This window comes from Chenopodium album, chromosome 27 (genome assembly GCF_948465745.1).
Source record: "Chenopodium album chromosome 27, dcCheAlbu1.1, whole genome shotgun sequence".
In the NCBI taxonomy this organism is placed as follows: Eukaryota; Viridiplantae; Streptophyta; class Magnoliopsida; order Caryophyllales; family Amaranthaceae; genus Chenopodium; species Chenopodium album.
Genome location: NC_137860.1, coordinates 7,219,799 through 7,242,867, shown reverse-complemented (window position 1 = coordinate 7,242,867; position 23,069 = coordinate 7,219,799).

Genomic DNA, 23,069 nt, shown 5'->3' with positions numbered 1-23,069 from the left:
AATTCCGAGCTATAACGAAAAAGATATTAAAGATATACGAAACTCTATCCAAAACTGACACCCTTTCACTATTTCGGCCATATCTTTTTATATTAAAAAGATTTTAATCTTATTCCAATTGCACTTGAAAGTAGACTTCAAGAGCTTTCCAACGACATATTATATGACTTATTTGTACTTCTATATCAAAAGATATGATAAAAACAAAATCCGTAAAAAACTGTCTTGTCGCGAAACGACAGGCTTGTCGCCTCGCGACAGACTCTGTCGCCTGGCGACAGGATAAATTTCTGGCGACAAGGTCGGTTTGTTAGCGACAGAGTGGAGTTTTATTCCTTATCAAATTCTATGATTTTCCGGACTGTTTCCTTATAAATAGGGTCCTCGACCTCTGTTTTTATTCATGATGATCTCTCATCAACTCTCATCCTCAATTCTCTCTATTCTCTCTCTTGAGCAATATAGCTTTCTCTTTCTCGCTCTTTCTAAACTACCTTTTTACAAACAATATTCCGCATTCACAAGATCTTGAAACACCTAGCCAAGTTCGAAGTTGCCTTCGCCCTAGACGTGCAAGGTTGATAATTTCTGAGGGTTTGGTCCAAAACTAGTCAAAACTTTATTTAATTTGATTTTGATTTAATTATTTAATTAATTTTTATTGATTTTCATTGAAGTTTACTAACTTGTGTATTTTGTTATTAGAAAGAGGTACGAGGCTTCAAAGTATGTAATCTTATTACTCTCTTTCAATGTAGAAAGCATGATTATTAATGTTTAATTCCTAGTATCATGTTAGGATGTTATTTAATGCTTTCTAGTATCATGTTTAGGGTGCCTTTACTCTTTCTAATATCATGTTAGTACCATGTTAGGTTTAAATCTTTGATCTTTATTGCTTAGTGACATGCTAGGATTTGTTATTAATCTTGTTAGTATCATGCCTAGGATCTTGCTATTATTATTGAGCTTTATTATGCCTTATCATGCTATTATCGTTATCATGTTTATTGTTTATTATTATGTTGCTTGTTTTATTTTATTGTTATTGCTTGATCACACCTTTTATGATTGTTAAAAGGAATTTGTACTTGAAATCACGCTTAATAAGATAATTATTAATTTGGTTTAGGCTAATGTGATTTTAATTCAAGTGATCGCCAATAATAGTTTTGTTTGTGCATTAATATTCAACCAACATAGATTAAACAGGGTAGGTTTAATATGATGTTTGTATGTTATTCGAAAAGCGCACATGAATACGAGCAGAACAAAGTAGAGGCCTATTTTATAGGGCGGGTCCTTTTTTTTGTAGATTGGATTCGTACCCTCATCCCCGGACCCTGTTTGGTTCAAGACCTTATGGAGTTGATGGTCCTTTTGGATTGTCTTTTGGGTTTACAAGTTCCTAAAACTTGTTGGCGACTCTTTTTGCTCTTTTTCTTTCCCTTTGGAACGCCACCGTACTTTAGTGTATGATCACAGTGGGGTTCAAGTTTGGGGTTATCGTAATGCTTGAAATATTCCCTACACATACAAATAAAATATTCAATTCGCTCCAAATTATTATTATGTTAAATTGGTTGAATATTAATGCAACATATAATTCTAATTATTAGTGACCCCTTAATTAAATAACAAGATTAAAGGAACCTAAACCGGTTGTCCAAATTATCTAATTAGGCGTGATTTTCAATTACATATTCCCTTTAAACATGCAATATGGTGATCAATAAATATGGAATAAAATCAACATTAATATTGGAAGTAATTCAACAATAAATCCAACAATATAAAATCGTTAGAAAAATAATAGAAATAAAAGGAACATGATTCCTTACTTTGATTTTGCTTGCTTGCAACTATAAGAACAAGAGAAATTCTAGATGGTGGCCTCAAGGTTTCCATTTTTCTACGTGGAATACAAAGTTTTTTCCAACTCTCTAAAGTGGCCCCAAGGTTTTGAAGAATTATGCATAGTGTCCATTTTTTAATTTTTTGGCTAACTTTTTTAGCTTTTGGTTAGCCATAAGTAAAAAAAAATAAAAATATTTTAAAAAGAAAAAAAAAAGAAAACCACCAGCCACCCACGGTAGCCGGCGCGCCTAACCCCCTTCCCCACTGCCCACGCCTAACCCCCTTTCTCGACGGCACCGGCGCGAATCGAAAACCCCACTCCCTCGGCGTCAGCCAGCCACCCCGACCTCTCTCCCTTCCCCTTCTCTAACCAATCCCGTAACCCTAAACCCCAAAAACCCTTAAAAGAAGCCGGAAAAGTCCGGCTGGCCCTCCTCACACACACGAAACCCTAGCGTTGACCTTTTCGAGGTGTGGGGGAGGGGCGGCCGAACTTTTCCGGCCAATTTTTGGGGTTTTCGAAGGGTGGAGGTTGGGACTTTGGGTTACGGGTTTGGCCTGTTTAGGGTCGTCGGGCTACGGTGGTTGGGGAACGGAGGGTGGTCGAGGTGGCGCTGGCAATGGGGTTTGGCTAGTGGCTAGGTGGGTGCGGGTTGGGGTTGTGGATGGTGGACATGGTGGTGGGAGGGTGGTCGTGGGTTGGGAATTTTTTTTTTTTAATTTCCTTTTTTTTAATTATTTTAAAATATAATTTAATTATTTTGTAATAAAAAAACAAAGGCTAACCATTTTAATTGTAAAGGTTAGCCAAAAACCTAAAAAAAGGGCACTATGCATAATTCTTCAAAACCTTGGGGCCACTTAAAAGACTTGGAAAAAACTTCGTCTTCCACGTAGAAAAACTAAAACCTTGAGGCCACCATGTAGAATTTCCCTAAAAACAATAAATGCGTTAGTAACTTCAAGGAAAATTAATAAAATAATAATTAAAATGAAATTAAATAGAGTTGATTTGGGGCCAAACCCTCAAACAGTTCTACCTTTCACGCCTTGGTTTAAGGACAGTATATCGGGTGAAGTACGGACTCCTTGGAGTGTTTAAGGAAGGAACTTTGAGAGAATATGGTAGGCTAGTGTTTAGGCTAGAGCATAGAAGAGAGAATGAGAGAGTTAATTAATGCCCCGTACATAAGAAATGAGGGGGTATTTATAAGGAAAATGAGTAAGGGAAACACACGGAACCCTAAAAAGGATAAAAACCCAAAAAACACTGCCGCAGCACGGCACAAAATCCCGTGACACGGGAAAATATAGTGTGACGCGAGAAATATTTAAGCAACAGGAATTAAAACGCGTGAAAGGTTTACGCGGAAAAGACACGGAGTTGTCCTATGTCACGGCATTGGCACTGTGTCATGGGGAATTCTGTCGTGGCGTAGCAATGTGTCCCGTGGCGCGGCACAGTTTGCCGTGACGCGGCAAACTCTATACCCTTTTTCTGTCCAAATACATTTTTGCCTTAATTATGTTCAGCCTTTTTAAGTGCCGATTCATATTTTCGGGCTATTTCAAGTTTATTATTTTTTTTTAATTGGGCTAATATGAAATGAATAAAAAAAGGTTTGGGCCAAAATAAAAATTAAACTATGCTTTAACTAAACATTAGGATTCATCCGTTGACTATTTTATGAACTGAATAAGTACCCTCTACCCAGGATCGATGATTTGTTTGATCAATTCAAGGGAGCTAGGGTGTTTTCCAAGATTGATTTACGTTCGGAGTATCATCAATTAAAAGTGGCTGATAAGGATATACCTAAGACTGCTTTTAGGATTGGATATGGGCACTACGAGTTTACATTTATGTCTTTTGGGTTAACCAATGCACCTGCAATCTTTATAGACTTGATGAATCGAGTATTCCATGAGTAAGTTTGTAGTTGTTTTTATTGATGATATTTTGGTATACTCGAAAAGTGAGGAAAACATGAGCCATTGGGAGGCCGAGGATGATATGAGAAAGAGATAACCTAAGTTATTTAATGAGGTGAGTTACGAGGGCGTAACTCTTGTTCTTTAAGGGGGGTAGAATGCATATAACTTCGCGTTTTTGCCCTATTTTATGCCATTTTATGGTGTTTTCATGCTTTTCATAACTATTTTATTGTTTACGTATCTAGTGAAGTGCGTAAATTGGGATGGTGATAAAGTATTAGTGTCGATATTATGACACGATTGGAATTCCAGCAACATAATTTTGAAATTTTTGAAATGGCTTTATGCAAAAGTTTTGCAATTTAAGGGGGTTTGTGCTAAGTTTTGGGACAAAACTTCTTTTAAGAGGAGTAGATTGTAATCCCCCGTTTTTTTAAATAATTTATAAATGGGATTTTATTTCATTTATAATATATATTTGTATTTTCCGGAATTTAATTTCAAAGGTTTCAATTTTTAATTTGGGTTGAAAATTATTTTGGTACAAATTATTATATGTACCTTCATTCTATAATTCATGTCCAAACAATCAAAGTCTAAGCCACTTTACTTTCTTAATTGGCCCATTAATTTTATGAGGCTCAATCTTACTATTTACCCTACACCACTCTCTCTCCTATAAATACCCCATACATCCCAAAATTTTCCCCCACACAAAAAGGTTAGTAAACTCTCTTCTCTTTATTTTATTTCTTTATTTTTCCTTTATTTTTTCTTTTCTTCTCTTTTCCCTTTTTCTTTTCTTTCTTTTTCTTTCTTTTTTTTCCTTTCTCCTTCCTACGTGAAACACCATGGCCACCCAACATAGCTAGTTGTTGCCGGCCGCTGCCCTCACCACCGCCGGCCACCTGACACCGCCGACCCACCAGCGGCCCAGCCGTGGCCCACCGTGGCTGCCCCCTTTCCTCCTCCTTTTAGTTTTGCTCTACTATCTTGTTTATTATTAAATTGTTTTGGGGTTTGGATTTTGTAGTATAAGATTATATTTTTAGTATCAAAACTATGTTTTTGATAGCTTAAACTTATAATTTCATATTTTAATTATGTTATAAATTTTCAGATTTTATGAATTATAAACCTAGGGTTTTAATTTATTGAAATTGGGATTTTAGGGTTCTAATGACTGATTAATTTGGGGCTTTTGTTCCTAGTCAATTTCTATTGATTAATTAAGCATAAAAACATGTTTTTAATGAAGTTTTAAGGACTTTTAATCTAATTTATATTGCTGGAATTTTGGTTAAGTATTAATTTATTGTTGTTGGTTGTTTTCTAGGAAGTGATTATTCCCTAGGAGACTTTTAAGTAATTAAAAGTGGCACAAAGGATTTTTTACACGAGGTACGTACATGTCTACTTCGTTATAAGTAGTATCATGTTTAGTTACCAAAAGGAAATAACTTAGTTTCATGATTAGGGAACACTTGGATGCAAATTGTTTGGTTATACATTTAATTAATTCATGTACTTATGTTTATGAGACATGTTTTGGTGAATTGATTATGTTTGTATGGAAGTATGGATACAAGCATGTTGAATTATATTGGATTAATTGTTTGTATGGAATGTCGATACAAGCATGTTTTTATTGGATTGGTTTATTAACCATGTTTGGATAATTAAAGGATTGGAATTGAATGGTTTAAGTGGAATGAATTTATTAATTATTCCACAAGGTTATTATTTATATATTTATTACTCAATTATGTCTTGTTAGTATGTTGAGTAAAGGTGGATTAAGCCGAAACGGCTAGGTGGCTTGACTATGTTCAACAATTTTGGATAATTTGGAAGTTTAATGGAATTAAAGGTCAATTTGTGATGTGATCACTATTGTCCTAAATAAGATTAAAAATGAATTGATGTATGATTGTTATGTATGGTCTTCTTGATTGAGTCGGCTATTAATTAAAATTGTAATCACGTAAAGTGAAACATGGATGAGCAATAAAACTCTAGAAAGCGTGCACTTCTAGAGTATTGACAATTATAGGTTAGGGTACACGGTGGTAGCCCGTGGCTTTTCGAGGCTTGTTTGATCAACATGTCCTCTTTTCTTCTGGTATTTACATTTTATTTTATAATGAAAGTTAGATGGGATCCTAGACTAACTTTGTGATAATGGAGTCGCACCCATTCTTGCATCGCGCTAAACTTTTATTTCAAATGGTCATTTGGAACCAAAACGATTTGGTGGATTGGACAACCTCGTCTGTTTCTTACTCCAAATTAAATTAATTAATTAAATATAAAGAGTCAATTGTTTGGAATTGGTCAGAAAGTATGTTGAGTCAATTGAATTGTTTAAGTGTGATGTCTTGAATAATTAATTTTTGTTATATGTTTATTTATTTTAATTAGTTGAGCATGCTAGGTTTTGTGCGTTGTAGCTTGTATGTACTCATCTTTGCTGATTGCGTGCTTTTGTGTATGTTTTCTTTTGGTCATGGCCTTCGCCTTTCAATGACCCTGTGATGATCCAATTATAACACTTGTATCATTGGGGAGCAGTATTACACAGGTTAGCTTGATGATGTGGAGTTCGGGATTTGACATATGCATTGTCAAGGGATTGGGGTGATTGAGAGTATTCGAACTTGTGTTGAACTTAGTTACGCTTTGCTATTCATTTATGTTTTGGATTTTGATTATTGGTTTGGTTTTAAATAAGGGTCTTTATGGTTCCAATTTGTAAGCTTTGACTTATTCGTTTTTCTAAACTATGTTATTTTAAATACTAAAGTTTGTTTTTCCGCTGCGATACTTTGATAAAGCCTTAACGTTTTAACACGTGGCGGTAGCATGCCAATGGTTCTCCACTATTTTATTTAAAGTAAGTGGTTTGGAAAAGGGAGAATTATTGGGGTGTTACACTAGAATAGTGCTATAACATTTTTGAATAATAAAATTAGCACACAAAAATATTGCAAAATATAAAAATGAAAAAGTGTAAGGGACATGTTTCAAATTTGAGATCTAGATAATTAATCTCATTATTACTCACCTAAAACCAAATGAGTTATGATGCAACTAACATTAATTTACTACTCCTAAATCAAGGGGATACCATGGCCCATAACTCTTCCCCCCCCCCCCCCTCCCCCGGTTTTCACCACTTTTAGGAAGGGAATAAAGGTGAATGCGGGGAGGAAAGGAAGAATGAAAATTCATTCTCTAATTTTGATGAGGAAGAAATGGAAGAAAGAGGAGGTGAATTGTAAAAAAAGTGATTTACATCTCCACTAATCTGTAATACCCCGTATTTTCATACGTATTTTCCTTATTAATTAATTATGAATTATTTTATAAAAAGGGTATTTTAGTAAATTTATTATTTGGAGCCAAAATAATATTTGAATTTTGGCGTTAAAAGTATTTTGGAATTTAATCATTATTTTGGATTAGATTTATTATCCATTTATCCTATTTTAAAAACCGCATTATTTACATATTTCGGATATTTTAATTAAAGCAAAATAATATATTTATTAATTAATTATTATGGTCGAATTTACCTAATAAATAGCTAGGATTTTCGGATTTTTCATGTATGGAAAATCTGATTTTTCTTGGTTAAATTTGAGCTATGGAAAGCTCAATATTTTCGGCCCTATTGAATTATTTGGGGGAATTTATTTGGTAAAATTATATTTTTAATTATCTCCCAAAATCTATTATTTTCCTTAATTCTATTTCTCCATCTTTTTAATATCTAATCATCATATTTTCTTGCCATTCATTCTTCTTAATTATTCCCCAAGTAATTCCAATTTCCTTAATATTTTTCATGACATACATACCTTCCATATTCAATTATACACAATCACCTTAATATCAAGACTTTCCTTATTTCTTTTACTCACTTCTCCAAGTAATCCCTAAAACCCTACTTACCATAATTCTTCCTACATTTTTCTACCATAATTCATGATCATGCTAGCCTATAAATACCCCCTCATACCTCTCACATTCTTCACACCAATTCTCTTCTTTTCTTCTCCTCAATTTTACACAAATCATCCCGTTAACTTTGAAGCCAATTTTCAGGCACTTTTGGTCAGTTTTTGGGGTATTGACGTTTCACATAAGATTGTTCCTCTTGAAAAATACTTGAGGTTAGGTTCAAGAATCACCCAATTCGGAGTTATAGCCTCTGCAAGTTCTGCCTATTCTTTCCAACGCAAATCCAATTCTTCTCTTTTCTTTAGCTTGGTTTCTTATCTTTGCTTCTTCTCTTCTCTTATTCAATTGTTAATATTATTATGGGGGATTTATAAAAATTATTCTGAGTAGTTTTAATTGTATAAAATCAGATTTTTAATGATGGTTATGATAAATTAATTAAAACCATATATTGATTAAGGTTATATTTATTTGTAGGGTGTGTTCGATCAAGGTTCTTGAGGTTCCTTTGTGTGGTTTTTCTAGCAAGGATCAAGGTACGTTAGGTGGCTAGATACCTCTGAAACTGATTGGTTTGAATAACATGTTTTACATGATTTGATTGGTGATTGAATTAAATTGATTTGAATTATGATAAATTATGTTTGGAGGTATTGATAAAAGTATTTTGAATGATTGATTTTTAAATCATGTTTTGAATGGTTTGAATTACTTATCATGTTTAGAAGGTTTGTTGAATTAAATAAAAGGTTTTTCAAGGAAGAGTTATTGATTTTGAAAGTTATTCTCAAGTATTTATTTAAAAGGTTTTAATTTTGAAAGTATGTGGAATTATTAAGAAGGAGTTTTGGATATTAAATGGATTTATTGAACCATTAAATTATTATTATTAATGCTTTTGGTAATCCCACTATGCGGATTTGGTTTTTTGATAAGGCCTTGGACTTTGTATGATCGGGTCTTTCCTCAAGAATAGCCTTGTAATATAAGGAGACTAGCTTGGGGGGGGGTGCACACTTGGGTGAGGAATTAGATTTAAAGAAATTGGTTCAAAAAGGAATTGGATTTAAAAGGAATTGGTTTATCAATTATTGTGAATGTTGAATCATTGGAATTGGTTTTAAATCATGATTTTTGGAATTATTGGATTATTTATTGGAATTGGTTTTAAAAGCATGTTTGCGAATAAATTGAATTTACATTATCTTGCACTTATCGTACTTAGCATAATTTGCTAATCCGTATTTCTTATTTGTTTTGGTTCGCCCTGTTTACTGTAATGGTGAGCAGTGTTGACTATTTTCAGGTGGAGTCATGAATGAACATATTGGAGTCCAGGGATTTTCTTCACCTAGTTTAGGAATGTTGGTCTTGTCTTTATTTTAAGTACTTATAACAATGTTACAATTTTTATAAGTATTAATAAAAGAAAGTTGAGTTTCTGTTGCAAGGTTTGTTAGTGAGTTAAGTATTTTGAGTAGTCTTGCGTAATCACGCAGCGGTAATACGCCCTAGTCTATTTCTACGGTATAATTATACGTATTATACTGGTATTTCCGTAGAGGGAGATTTGGGGGTGTTACATAATCATAAACAAATCACCATCGACTACCACAAGATTTAGTGATCCTTTCTCCTTTCAATAATCCCATAATAATTTCCTAGATTTTTGATGTCGCAACTTCCACCAACGCCATTATTGTTAGCTTGTTGATGTTAACGTAAAATTCTTTATGCTAGAATCCAAAGTGATTAAAAAAATGCAAATCAATTTTCAAGCGAAAAAATAGCAAAAATCTAAATAAGTTGAAGAATTGATTTAATCGCAAATTTTGTGAAATAAGTACCACATTGAACCCTGGTTTTGATTTGGGGGCCAGAAATAAAGGCTTTGTTGTCGACTTTATACAGATGTAAAAGGGAGGATGTAACACCCTAATAATTCTCTTCATTAAGAAAACACTTATTCTAGAAAATTTTCAAGAGAACTACTAGCATATCGTTTTCATCAAAGATATCCTCACCCCTTAAAAGGTTTCACTCTGCTCACTTATGAACAGTAACCGCATGTGTGAATAGCATGTGTGAAAGAACTGATGTATCATTTTTCCTCCTTTCCTTTGTTTTATAAATCATTCTAACTTACTTTTTACATTGGAATTTTCTTCTTTCTTCTTTCTTGCTTGATGAGTTACTATACTTTAGAGCTCTAGCAATTCTACTTAGCTTGAATGCATCAATTTTCTCACTCCTCTGATCCTCTCTCAGCTTTCTCACTTTCTCTCTCTTGCATTTCTCTTACCTGGAAGGCTATGGAGATGAAGCATGCTTTGCCAACAAGGGCTTCAAAAGTTTTGCCAACTAGAGCTTTGAGAGTTTATTTTTTATGGGTAAATTTTTATTTAATTAAGTACTCCATACCAACTAATTTTGTGGATTTTCAATTAATTTATCTAATGTGAAAACCCTAATTTTAGGGAAAAATATTAGTAACGAAGAAATGGAGAGAAGATGAGACCTCATATACAATATGGCGTGGTTAAGAAGGCATATCATTTACTTCAAATTACTGAATTTCGATCTTGTTATATAATCCTATAGTATTTATGTTATCATATAATTTACATTTCACTATTTGTAAAACAGACTGAGAAGGCCTTGAAGCAGCAAAGTGTTTCGAGGTAATCATCCAATTCTGTAAAATGCTAAATTTGTTAGATAATTAAGTTAAATTATTCTATTTTAATAATATTATGGAAATTGCAGCTTGAAGAAAACTGGAAAGGGATAGCGACTCGGGAAAGGCGGAATCAGGTTCTGGAAGAGCATTAGTTTGGAATTCAAGACTCCCATAGAAGCTATTGAAGGTTAATTCTTTTTCTTTTTTAGGTTAAGTTTAAGTATGTTAAAATGAAGTGAATATATTAGTTTTTTATTGGTCATTGGAATGACGACTCTGGTATTGATGACCTTGCTTATCCTCGAGATCTTGTTATTTTTGTTCATGTTCTTCACTCTTCTACTGGTTTGTATTCATTTTAATTTTTTTTTTAAATTTTAATTCTGGGTTTGTTGAATTATTTGTAAGAGGCTTCTTCTTCCTCTATCTATTAGACCCTTTTCTAGGTGGACAATTGAGTCTGATGAGGAGAGAGAAAGAAGAGAATGATACTATAAAATGGCGCAACACAATAGTGGGATACCCATGATTGAAATCTACCGGTCTTTGGTTAATAAAGCTGATAAGCAATTCGCTAAGATCAGGGATTTCCCTCTTTATGAACGCAATAGGTACATTTCTTTTGATGTATTTTTTCCGATTATTAAACCGTTTGATTGTTGATTTTAAGGGGTAAAGATTGTTGATTATATTTTTATTTTAATCTACTTATTTTATATGGGTTTTGTACTTTTGTGTTTGAATTGGGTTTTTCTTATTATTATTTGGGAATTGAAATTATCCCCAAGTTATTATCACCGGATTGTTGTGAAAATCTTTGATGAAGAAGATGATAATGATAATTTATGCCAGTTTATCTTAATTTAATTCCATGGATGGCGCTATAAAGGTTAGTTTAATGTGAATTGTTATAATCATTGAATAATGGCTCTTGTTTTTGGGCTTTACGACGGACGTCTCTATCGTCATGACATTCTCTGTCTTCATCTGGGTGGTTGGGTTCTGTTCAACCGCTTTGTTGGGGGATGCAATGGTGTTGGGGGTTAGTGCTTAAGATTGTTGGGAGATTTGCGTTTGCTACGTCTTTGGCTACTAGGAGTTTGTCATTTAAGATGAATATGCTTTAGCTACCAGGAATTTGTTGTTTAAGATGAATTTGCTTTGGCTCACAGGATTTTGTCGTTTATGATGAATGTGCTTTATTTTGATGTTTCCCAAGTAATTTTTAGGTTTAGATTGCTTTAGAAAATGCCCCTAGGAGAAACAAATTTCTCTTCTCAATATGAGAAACAAGGAATTTCCTATTCTAAAGACTTTCTATTTATTTAGTGTTCTTGTTGACATATTCTAGATTGTAACTTAGAAGCACTAAGGATTCCAGACAAGAAAGGGTAATCCTTACTCTTAGTAATGCCGTTGGTAAGGATTCTAGGCTAGAAAGGGTAATTTTAAGGACGACTTCTCTAAATTGGACTATAACCTTAAAGAAAAAGATATATAATACTTGCTGATTTAGTGATTTTCTCTAACTGAAATCAGATGTGTATATTATTTGGTACCTTCTAGGGTTTGGCTAAGAAGGCTTATCCAAGGCATTCTATGCGTAGAGGGACAGTGAGAATATTGTTGATCTGAAGAAGTGGAGTTTATGTAACCCTGGGATTTTGTCAAGTAAAAATTTCTCCACTGTGCCTTTTGATGCTCGTAACAATTAACATGATTCATGGAAACTTACTTTTTTTTCCTTCAAAATACACAATGTGTATAGCATACATGATAATAAACAGCTGAGTAAATTTATATTTGATATTAACTTAATTGAGGAAAATCTAGGTTATTATGGATTTGGGTCAAAACACTGATTTTTTTTTTTTTCAAAATTTGAGAATTTTCAGACATGTATGAATTAGGTTAATGGGTATTTGAAAATTGAGAAAGTTTTCTACAAATGTATGGAAGAAATTTGGGAGATTGAAAATTTATGAAATATTTATGGTCATGATAAATATTTTATGAAATGCATAGCAATGTGCCTGAAATGCAAACCATGCAAAAGATTCGCTAAAGATTCAATTTGTCAAAGTAAGGTCACTAACCCTTGATCATAACTCTTTCAATGTCTAGAGGAATTATTTTTGAGTTATAACAAGTTTAATGGTAGTTTTCCTAAGGAATTGGTTGGTTTGAAGAATTTGTCATCTCTTAATCCCAAGAAAAACCATCTTACAAGAGATATACCTCTTTCAATTGATAGTCTTTCTAGAATTAGTCTCCTTGATTTGTTAGAGAACAACTTTATAGGAGAAATTCTTGCATTATCACTTGAAAATCTCTCGAACTTGACCTCTTCTAATGTCTCCTACAACTCTTTCTCCGGCCAAGTTGACTAAGGTGATGGTATAGGTTGATATTTAATAGTTCATTGTGAACTTTTCATGTTGAAACTTAATTTTGGTGATAAACGTTCCTAGATTACGACCTTATTCATATTATTTGGGATATTTGAGGATGAAGATCGCGATAGGAGTAATGCGTAGACTGAACTATATTCATAGGCAAGAGATCTTAGTTCATGGAAGTCTTACTTCAACTGATGTTAACCTAAATGAGCAAAAAAAACCCAGAATATCAGATTATGGGATTCACCGTCTGATGATAGACTCTGCAAGCACCAATACACCATTGTGGTTGCCACATTTAGTTTAGCAGGTTTCCGTGCACCCGAGTTTCCAAAGACTGAGAAGGCGACCACAAAAGCTAACATCTACAGTCTAGGGTGATCATATTGGAGCTCTTGACAGTAAAGGTTCCTAATGAGTTAGTGGATGGTTTAGATTTACCGTAGTGGGTTGCATCAACTGTCAAGGAACTAAGGAAGAGTGGACTAATGAGGTTTTTGATTTGGAGCTGATGAAGGATGTTTCAACTATAGGGGGATGAAATACTTAACACATTGAAATTAGCCTTGCACTTGGTTGATCCTTCGCCTGATGTGATGCCGAATGTTCAGTAGGTTCTTCAGCACTTAAAGGAGAATAATAATCCAAAGCTCATTGCTGAAATCTAGAGTAATATGCGGAGAAATGCCATCACTGATCTTAATTCTGAAAGTTGGATTTTTTTTTTTTTAACTTTATAAATACTTGTGTTATATTATATACATTTTCTGTTTTTGTTTATAGGCCTTGTGTTATAGGATTAATAGTCTTTTTTATGTTCTTTAGATTTGGCATTTTTTATTCTTTAAACATTGGTAATAAGGTCGAAACACACCGCAAGATAATGTTGTAAGAAATGTAGTTTGTATACACAAAATCAATGAATTTGAGGTATTTCAGTTAAATATTTTCTACTCCGTATGTTTTAGTAGTTCCTGTTTTCACCAATGTAACAGACTATATTTTTGGCCTACTTGTATTATTATGAATGTAAAAAGACTAAAAAGAGTGCAAATTCAAACGAAGAGGTACTGAAAATGAAATGTTCAATTCATATGAAGGCAGCAATGCAAATTTATCGGTGCTTATAAAAATAATTCATATAATCCGACCATTTTTTGTTATTAACGTGATTATTTTTATTTTGTTATTATTTTTTAATTTTTGACTAATCACGTGGTGACGCGTGTATAAACAATCCCAAGTGACAAGTGGTAACCTGTTTAACCGGTTTCAAGTTACTTGAGACCGTTGAGAGCGGATTAGGTATAAAGGTCGGATTATTTAAAAATAATCCAAAGGTCGGATTACTTTTAGCGGATGGCTCAAAGGTTGGATTATTCCGGGCAATTTTTCCTTAAAAATAAGGGTGTATTGGATATTTGTATTGTGAATACATATATTTTGTTTCTTTAAATGGAAATGGTGCAATATTAGTGAAATTTCCTTATAAGGCAAGTGACGGAATAATAAAAAACGGAGGTAGTATAATTAATATTAAAATTAAAGAACTTTTATATCAGTGTTTTGTACATGCACTTTATTTCATTTATTCTAAACAAAACACATAATATAGTCAACTACAATCTTAGTTACATTTAGATAATTATATAAAGTGCTTTTTTTATAAATAAAAAATAAAAAAAAAATAATAAAAAGATTAGTTAATTTTGTTCAAAACTACCTTTATTTGACAACTTTTTGTCCAAAACTGCCTTATAAATTTTTTTTTGTCCACAACTACCTTTAAAATGAGATTTCATCATTGACCACTACCTAATTTTTTTTTCAGGCGTTGACCTTAATAATCAGGTCATTTAAAGACATGTGCAGGGCACATGTTTTATTTTTTTTAATGATTTTGTTTAATTTTCCCCCATTTTCATCCAGTTTTTCTCTTCTTATTTTACCCATATCATCTCTTTCAATTTTTTTTATGTATTATCATACCCTAAAAATTTAGATATTGCAAGCACCATGAAATTATGTCTCCTCCACCATGGTTGCGGTACGTTGTGAGCGCCTCCACTACTCTTGAACACTTCGTCCATCGTCTTTAATTGGGATTTTATGGGGTATTGATGTTTTCATGTGATTGACAAAAAATAAATAAATTCAAACAAAATTAATTGAAGTGGTGTGGGTTTTTAGGGGAATGGAGTATTGAGATTTGAGAGGGATAAAGTTTCTGATTTGTGGAAGAGAGAGAAAAGGGAAAAAATGGGGGGAAAATTAACAAAAGCATAAATAGATGAAACATGTGCCCTGCACATCTTTAAGTATATGAAAATTAAGGACAACACCTAAAAAAAAATTAGGTAGTGGGCAACAATGAAAACTCGTTTTAAAGGTAATTGTGGACAAAAAAAAAATAAAATTATAAGGCAGTTTTGGACAAAAAGTTGTCAAATAAGGTAGTTTTGGACAAAAAATCCTAGTTTTAAATTGTAGCAAAGTTATAGATCAAGATTATATTAGCCCGACTCATTTTAAACAAAAATAGTAATCTGGGCCTTTAATCCAAGTTAAAATTAATTCAAGTGGCTAAATGTACCGCCAAGCTTTTATCCAATTTACCCATAAGGCCCACAACTTAATAAAAGAGTCCACCAACAAATAGCCCACACTTTCTACAAGTAGTAGTTTACTTAAGAAATTGACATACAATTAAACCAACTTAATTAATACCAAATTACACATACAACCCTTTATAAAAATATGTATATACACTTATTTTATTATTATGCAATTCTATTTATGGATACAATTCTATTTATCAACATTTGCATTCACTAACAATGTCCATTTAAAAAGCATACATACTAGAAAAAAAAAGTCACACTTCCGGCCACACTCACTAATCACACTATGTTGCTTCGCGTGTAACGTGCGCGCGTGTGGCATCCCTAGTATAACGAAAAGTTTAACTTTCACAAAGTAAATAAGAAACCAAAACCAATTAAAACTAATTTTTTTATTACTTATTGGAACTATCACGTCCTAAACCAAATTAAATGAATATGCAATGATCCAAAAATAAAATATACATCTTTCCTAAATCATTTGTAAATGAAATAAATATGATTAAAAGAGATAATTTTGGAAGAAATAATTTAACAAGCAACTCTCAACACTTAATCCTAATATGATTGATGTAGAAATGACATGTAAAAATCTCCTCCTACAAACCCTGCTAAATTGTTTATCATGTACACAAATGTGATAAATAGGTCATCGCGGAATCAATAAGCTACAGGCTATGACCAACAAACAACATAAACACACAATTAGAAAAGCTAATTTTAGTTGCCAACTTATTGCCATACTTTCCTTATAAAGTCGTTCCTATCTAGTTGACACACTACTATAGGTGTCAACCTACCTTAGCACGTGTGAATGTGCTTGGTAATTGTATGAATCTGTGAAATTATTGAGATTGCATTATTAATATGGACACACATAAAGCGGCTAACAAGTTTTTAAGAAACTTGTAAATTATTCATGAATCATTAACGAAAGGAATGACAAACGCAGCCATGATAAGGAACAAATTCAAAGGCAACAACAATTTGATCAAAGAAGGTTATCCATAATCATTAGATTGCTAACTTCATTTAGTGACGAAAACATAAGGGTTCAGGGATGACAATACAAGATTGCCATTTCTCTCTATCTCACTATAAATCTCTACCTCACTATGAATCTCTACTCCATCTGTGTTTTAATAAGTGTTACATTTTTTTTTGAGCAAAAAACTATATCAGATCTACTTATTATTATATTATTTATTATCTATACTATATACTAAAAGGCGTTTTTTTAAAATGAACGGTGCCACGTGGCACTCTTCAAAGTATGTGTGCCTATGTCAAAATGCCATGTCATCATCCAAAGTATATGTGCCACGAAAGCTAGCCACTTCATTTAACAAAATAAAATATGCTTTCAACAAGATTCAAACCCATAACCTCCAATATATATAGGTAATACTTTTACCATCTCAACCAACTAACTATTATTAATGCTTCAAGTTTCACATAATATTATAATACTCCTTTCATTTATTAAGTAAATTAGAGGTAGTATAATTCATTTATTTTTCACAAGATTAACATAAAAATACATATGATGTAAAAAGAAAAAAAAAAGGTGACATCCAATGCAACGCCCTCGCCCGGGGTACACACTAGTTCATATATTAAAAAGCATTCCTAAAACAAAATATGTTTTACGTGTCACCCTTTTTAAGTTTGACATGTTAGCAATATGTGCCACATGTCACTATAAACATGACATGTCACCTTCACAACATGTATAAGGTTTGCATGTTACATCTTAAAAATGCTTATTACAAGACTTGAACTCAAGACCAACAAGTCTTAAGTTACAAGTCTTACCATCTTAGCCATTTATTAATTGTATTTTTTTATCCAACAAAATTATAGTTAACTTAGATAAGTTAATTGGTGATTTATTATACTATTTGTTTCCATTATGTAATGATTGAGTTTGGCAACTAAAAAATGTTTATAACAAGTCTTAATCTCGAAACCAACAATTACAAACTAGCAACCCGGGGCATCGCCCAGGCCACACACTAGTTTTAATATTATATCTTTCTCTTCTTATGGTCCCTACCCGAATTCATTACTATACCTTTTTTTGTTATTTTTTCCTCTCACATTTATTACTTTTCGATAAACTTTATATTTCTTTTTAAGTAAAAGTACTCCACACTTATCAAAATACGGAGGGACTATCTTTCTCTCTCTATCTAACACTCCCTCTCGTGTAAGTGGTGTACCCCTTGAGTAAGTATAACCCACTACCAGGTATGGGCTATACAGCCTATACTAGTCTATACCACAATATAATATCATTTTTCAAATAACTTTTTAATGTAAATTTAAATTAAAATAGTTAAGGTAAAAGAGGAGTGAAAAAACTAACCCAAAAACAGAAGAGTAAGCAAGGCTATGGAGTACAACCTGCTGGAGTTTAATTCTCATCAATCTTATTGTAACACATCAATAATTCTCTCTTAAAATCTGTGAATAACCTGTGTTTAACATGAACAAATCCAAGAGAATTACTGGCGTGCTACCGCCACATGTTCAAACGTTAAGGCTATATCAGAAATTAGCAACGGAAAACTAAATCAGTTATAAATAAACAAGTTTCAAAACCAACGAATAAAACCAAATTAAGTATTACAAGTTGGAACCATCATGGCCCTTATTCAAAACCCAACAAAAATTGAGTTTAAATAAATTCAAACTAGAAGAAGTAGTGTAAAATAAAACCAAGTTAAAATAAATCCAAAATCAAGGAAAGAGATAAACTGTGAACAACAACCAACTCTCCACACAAAATCCCACAACCCTGATGCGGATGCTGCATGTGTAAGAACATGTGGTTAATCTGCTCCCCAATATTACAAGTGTAAAAATTGGATCGTCACAGGGTCATTGAAAGGCAAATGCCATGACCAAAGAAAGACACACACAAAAGCACGCAATCAGCAAAGCTGAGTACATACAAACTGCGAAACAAAATAAAAAATCCATGACATGCTACTATTAATCAATTATCATGCATCATTAATATATAAACTCAACACACGATTCAATTATCAACTTTAATAAGACTTCACTAGTTAATAGTAGCTAACTCATTTCAATTTACTCATTGGATTAAGCAATAGACAAGGTTGTCCAACCCATGTCCCATTTGGAACATCAATAAAGAAAAACCCCATGCCTCCTTTCGTAAATATCAATAAACATCCAATGACCACGGGCGCGACTCCGTGACCGTAGTTAGTATTTGAAATAAGAGACTCGTAGATCAGACGGCCTCGAGAAAAGTACACGGCTAATACCCCATGTACCCCAACCCCTGATTGTCATTACTCCAGATGTGCATCAATCCAGAGTTTTACTGCTCATCCATATTGCACTTTACGTAATTTACAGGTTTAAACTTGGTGATGACTCTTGTAACACCCCCAAATCTCCCTCTACGGAAATACCAGTATAATACGTATAATTATACCGTAGAGATAGACTTGGGCGTATTACCGTCGCGTGATTACGCAAGGCTACTCAAACTTACGAAAATAAACCAATACTTTGCAACGGAAACTCAACTTTCTTTTATTAATACTTATAAAAATAGTAACATTGTTATGAGTACTCAAAATAAACACAAGACCAACATTCCTAAACTAGGTGAAGTAAATCCCGGGACTCCCATATGCTCATTCATGACTCCACCTGAAAATAGTCAATACTTCTTACCATTACGGTAAACGGGGCGAACCAAAACAAATAGGAAATACAGATTAGCAAAATATGCTAAGTACGATAAGTGCAGGATAATGTAAACTCAATTTATTCGCAAACATGCTTTAAAACCAATTTCCAATAAATAATCCAATAATTCCAAAACTCATGATTCAAAACCAATTCCAATGATTCAACATTCAAAATAATTGATAAACCAATTCCTTTAAAAATCCAATTCCTTTTTGAACCAATTTCTTTAAATCCAATTCCTCACCCAAGTGTGCACACCCCCCAAACTAGTCTCCTTATATTACAAGGCTATTCTTGAGGAAAGACTAGGTCATACAAAGTCCATAGTCTTATCAATAAACCAAATCCGCATGTGGGATTACTATCATGCTTATAAAGCATTAATAATAATAATTCAATGGTTCAATAATAAATCCTTTTAATATCCAATAATTCCAATATAAAACTCCTTCCACATGATTTTAAAATCAAAACCTTTTAAATAAATACTTGAGAATAAAATCTCATATTAATAACTTTTCAAAATCAATAACTCTTCCTTGAAAACCTTTTAAAATCAAATCCTTTCTTTAAACACGATAAGTAATTCAAACCATTCAAAAACATGATTTGAAAATCAATCATTCAAAATACTTTTATCAATACCTCAAACATAATTTATTTCAAAATTATAATTCAAATCAATTTAATTCAATCACCAATCAAATCATATAAAACATGTTATTCAAACCAATCACTTTTAAAGGTATCTAGCCACCTAACGTACCTTGATCCTTGCTTAGCTATACACACCAAAAGAACCTCATAGCAAAACACACCAAAAGAACCTCAAGAATCTTGATCGAACACACCCAAGGAAAAGAGAAGAATTGGATTTGTGTAGGAAATAATAGGCAGAACTTGCAGAGGCTATAACTCCTTCGATATAACTCCGAATTGGGTGATTCTTGAGCCTAACCTCAAGGATTTTTCGAGAGGAACAATCTTCTGTGAAACATCAATACCCAAAAACTGACCAAAAGTACCCGAAAATTGGCTTCAAAGATAAACGGGATGATTTGTGTAAAATTGAGGAGAAGAAAAGAAGATTATTGGTGTGAAGAATGTGAGAGGTATGAAGGGGTATTTATAGGCTTGTATGAGCATGAATTATGGTAGGAAAATGTAGGAAGAATTATGGTAATTAGGGTTTAAGAGAATACTTGGAGAAGTGAATAAAGAATTAAGGAAAGTTTGGATATTAAGGTGATTGTGTATACTTGAATATGGAATGTATGTATGTCATGAAAAATAATAAGGAAATTAGAATTACTTGGGGAATAATCAAGAGGAACAAAAGGCAAGAGAATATGATGATTGGATACTAAAAAGATGGAGAATTAGAATTAAGAAAAATAGGAGATTCCCTTACTAGTATTTAGGAAGATTTTGCTCGGTTTAAGGAATAAAAATAATTGTGTAAATAATATTTATTGTATAAAATAATTAATTAATAAAGTACCAATTATTCACCAAATAATAATAACTAGTAAAATCAGATTTTTACTTTAGAAAAATCCAAAATTATTAGTCCATCAAAGGGAATTTTCGGACCTTATTAAAATAATAATAAAATATAGATTTTGCCTTAATTAAAATATCCGAAATATATAAATAATCCGGTTTTTAAAATAGGATAAATGGATAATAAATCTTATCCAAAATAATGATTAGTTTTCAAAATACTTTTGGCCCCAAAATTCAAATATTATTTTGGCTCCAAATAATAAATTTACTAAAATACCCTTTTTATAAAATACTTCTTAACTAATTAATTAGAAAATACGTATTAAAATACGGGGTATTACAACTCTTATGCAAACAATACAATCAATCCATCCATTATCAGCTCAATCACGTAAAACAACTTTCCAATTTCAATTCTTGATTTATTAGTGACAAGCAACATTTATTATTATTTATTCCTTTACTACCTCGGTGTATAAACACCTTGAGTGCATAAAACACCCCAAAACCTTAACCTCGTCTTACAAGACTTGAATTCTTCCTTTACTCATCCTATTTCATTAATCATATGAATGAATAATAAATAAATCATTTCACCAATCACATACCTTTGCCTCTAAGTGCACCTTCCATAATTAGAGCATAAACAATACTTGCAATATAGAATAGTGCACATCATATGAAATTCACAATGTATAACCAAACAATTTAATTCAGTCATCCCTATACATGATAGTAAATTTACAGCAACCAAACAATGAGAGATAAATCAATACTCAAGCAATTAAATTTACAGCAATACTAAAGTACTTTAAAACCTCTTAAACCATCAAAATAAAGCCTTTAAATTGTTCCCATTAGTCAAAATTAGTAGTACAACATCCCAACTACAAGTTTATGTGTTAAAATCATGAAAATATAGTGTATAATATAAAATTACAGCAAATTTATCTTACTAATACATGCTGAAAATTCGTTTTATCAATAGTTTTTGCAATTCAAATAATTTATACTTAGCATATTGCATAAATAGTTGTTTAAATCATATAGAAGCATTCTAAAACTTTATTTTTGGCTCAAAAATAATAAAAATCAGATTATATATAATCTGAAAAATAAATTAAATTATATATTCCAAACTTTTGAAGATCTACATTCATAATTCAATAATTAGAATAGTGTATTACACCTTAAACCTTAAAACCCTTCAAATAAACAACATAAAACTCAAATTTCACAATATATAAAATCTGAAAATTAATATATAACCAAAATAATCATACTTTGATGTGGTTTAAACATAGAATAATTAGATAACTTGATTAGTACGTTATCAAGCCCTAAAACATGAAAAATTAAGGTTTAAACCCTAAATTATACAACATATATAATCTGAAATTTTATATAATAAATTAAACATGCTAAAACCCATAAATTTATAATCTTTTATAACTTATATATAAAATCAAACCATAATAACAATAATTTAGAATTGAAATCAAATAAAAATTGAAGCTTTAAATCAAAAATAACAAAACAAGTAAAGTGAGAAAAAGGGAGGAAGAGGGGCAAACTGCAAGGCTGTACGGTGGTTCGTCGGGTGGCCGGAGGTGCGGTTGGCGGCAGCAAGGGGGTGTCGGGTTTCGCTGGCAGCAGCTTGAGGTTTTCACTTTTTTTTTTTTTTTTTTTTTTTTTGCGTTGTCGTGAGAATTGAGGGAGGAGAAGGAGTATAAGGGTTTTTTTTTTCTTCTTCTGTTTCACGTGAAAGAGAGAAGGAGAATGGGTGAGGGTTTTATTTTATTTGGGTTTTAGTTCTCTAATTTTATTAGGAGTAGGATTTGGTTAGTTTAGTCTTGAGTGAGAATTAATTTTGGGCCAACATACTTAAAAAGGGAGTTGTAAAGAGACTAAAACTTAATGGTTTAGTAAAATCTTATTATTTTTATATTAATTCGTACTTATAAAACTAAGATTAAAAAATTTGTATAATTATATTAGAAAAATATGGGGGATTACACTTGTAGTACTCTTCATCCACAAGAAGCGGTGCTCGATCTACTGGAGGTATGAACTTTGTGGCAAGAATTTATTTAGAGTTTATATGATGACAGATAGTAAAGTCGAAGGCCGTCAAAGGATTTTCATGGTTTTCCAACATAGACAAGTTCTTTGTTAGAAACGCAAACTTACGACTCCATCCATTAAAACAGTGGGTTCTATGCTGGAAGAAATTGTCGGTGTTCGGTCGAAGTTGACGACGTTAATTGTTTGCTGGTGCTCAGCTATTATTATCTTGTATACTGTTATTATTAGTTTGTATACTACTTTTGGTGAGTTTTAAAATTTTTTCAGTGCTCAATTATTATTGGCTTG